Genomic DNA, 2,687 nt, shown 5'->3' with positions numbered 1-2,687 from the left:
AAAAAAAAAAAAAAAAAACTCCAGCTGGTTATGGACCTCTGATCAATTAGATATAAACCAGAGGTTCCCATGACCCTCCTCTTTGGGGTTGATTAATCTGCTATAGCTTCAGGAAATTAGCCTATTTTCATGAAGGAGGCAAGGAGACGATTTTTTAAAGGGTTCGTCCAAGAGGCAAGGAGGAGAAAAGAAGTATCATAGCTTTTCTGGGTTAAGCTATGCCAGGACATGAACAGACAAGTTGCACACTAACAGTATGTATGTGGGCTATTGGCCTTCTCCCTCCAGGAAATATTGAGATAATTATCAGTCCAGATCTAAAGATTTAGTTCTAGCATAGTGCTATAGTTATTATGATGATCCAGATTGTCTGGACAGGATGTTGGGAAAGAGCTTGCTAGTCCATGATTTACTCTACCTGTTCAACTCAAATGGGATTTGGGGCAACCTATATCCTACCAACTCGTGGCATCTTTTATCTAGAATATATCTAAGCTCTAGCTCCTCTACCCAGTCCCCCAAATTAAGGGACAGGTCTAAATGTTCTGTTTCCTATCGGTTCCCATGATAATCAGCACCACCTATATAGGAGTTTTCAAGAAGTCACTTTCATTAATATTAACCCAGGTATGCTGCAAAGGGGCTTGTTATGATAAAAAGACATCGATTTCTCTTTTATGGCTTTGAAGTATTTTCAGGAACTGAGGGCAAAATATATATATAAAGAGAGAAAGAGAATATTAGTTAACAACCATATAGAAGTATATATATAGGTTATTCAGGTGTACAACTTCACACCTCAACCACTATATATGTTATATCATGCCCACTAACAAGTCTAGTTAACCTACACCATCATCCAGTCTACCCCCCTAGCCTCTTCCTCTCTGGTAACCACCATTCTGTTGAAGACAATAAATATTATGACAAATGATGCCTTCATTCATCAGGACATTTCAAGAATTTAGGGAGCTCTAAGCTAGGAAACTACATATGAAGACCACATATATTTGAGAAAAAGATTTGATGTATATGAGAAATATATCAACTGAAAGACCACATATATAAGTCTTATAAATCATAATCTCACATTGACATTAGACTTTCAATATTTTTCTTTCATATAAGAAAATCTTCCCATCATATTTTACCCAAAACAACTGGTTATATACCTCCCTTGCAGCAAATACAGTGATAAAAGTGATAGTCAATGTGAATAGCTTGGAATACTGCAAAGGACAAGCTAATTGAATGCCTTGCAAGTGTTATTCCCTGGTCAAATAGTAAACTTTGGTAAATGTTATTTGTGAACTTGATTGCAGTTCTGTGAGGCTTAGACATTCACACATCTCACCTACTTTGGCAAGTCCATTATTATAATTATTATTATAGTTATTATGATGATCCAGATTGTCTGGACAGGATGTTGGGATAGAGCTTGCTGGCCCATGACATGGCAACACAGATAAAACATTATACTTTTAAAAGTACTTTTTTTTTTTTTCATAATGAGCTTAGTTATCATAGTGCTCAGTGCTCATTCCTGTTACCTATACATCTTCTTAAAAGAAACTGGAATCAAAAACGGGGGGGGGAGGGGGGACGGGAGGGAAGGAAGTGCACAGGATTTTGGAGATGGCACACGGGTGACATGTTGATGGGAAACCCACAGGTATTACAATTGAGATGGGAAAAAAATGTACAAAATGATGTAAAAATAAACTGTTATAAAATTAAAAAAAGAAACTGGTGTCAGTAATGCCTTTTTTGCTTTTCATTGAATGTGCATTACTGAAAATGTAGTTTTATATTTATCTTTTAAATTTACAACACTAAAGATATTTTGAGTATTAGTCATGATCCAGTTCTGTATAAAAGAATTCTTAAATAGAACATTGTTTATGAGATCAAACTTCCCTCACTCACAAAAATGGTCACATCAAAAAATTAATAAATAAAAAGTTTGACACATTTGAGAGAGAGAGAAAGGTAGTTTTTGTATTCATGAACCTATCAATTTAAAAATAAATAGTAAGATAGTTGAAACTAAGATAATGTAGTTATTTGAAGGAAATAATAGTACAGATGAAAGCCAAAAGTACAGTGATTTATCTCTGTCAGGTCGATATAAACAGTCAGAGGCTCAGATAATGACTCTATAAGCACCAGGGAGCTGAGACAGGTAGCTACACCAACTGTCACCTGTGATGTCCACCCTAGCTTATAAGTTGGCTGCTTCATCTTGACTTATGACTTCCACATTCAAGCCATGGAGACCAGAGGAAGAAAGAAGACATACTTTTCTCTTTAAAAAATTTCCCAGAAGATCAACACATTCTCCTCCTTATATCCCATGAGCCAAAATTTAGTCTAATGCCACACTTAGAGAGGCTGGGAAGGTCTTTTTTTTTTTTTTATAACTGTTTTACACATGCCTGACTAATATCTAGAGCTTTATGACTAAGCAAAATGAAAAGAACAAGGACTGAGGGCAATTAGTAGTACCTGCCATGATTCTATATCTCTAGTTACCCAAATACCTGGGTACTTCTTCCTACAAATAAAAATACCCTCACATCCTATAGGGGAACATATAAAATCCAATGGAGTTACCCCATCCTACTGAAAGTCCAGAATCATCCTCAGAATCAAAGTTCTCATGTCAATATACTTCTACCCAAGCAACA

This window comes from Condylura cristata, unplaced genomic scaffold (genome assembly GCF_000260355.1).
Source record: "Condylura cristata isolate star-nosed mole 26May11 unplaced genomic scaffold, ConCri1.0 scaffold00015, whole genome shotgun sequence".
Lineage (NCBI taxonomy): Eukaryota > Metazoa > Chordata > Mammalia > Eulipotyphla > Talpidae > Condylura > Condylura cristata.
The sequence above is the reverse complement of the archived record's forward strand: the minus strand, read 5'-3'. Positions refer to the sequence as shown.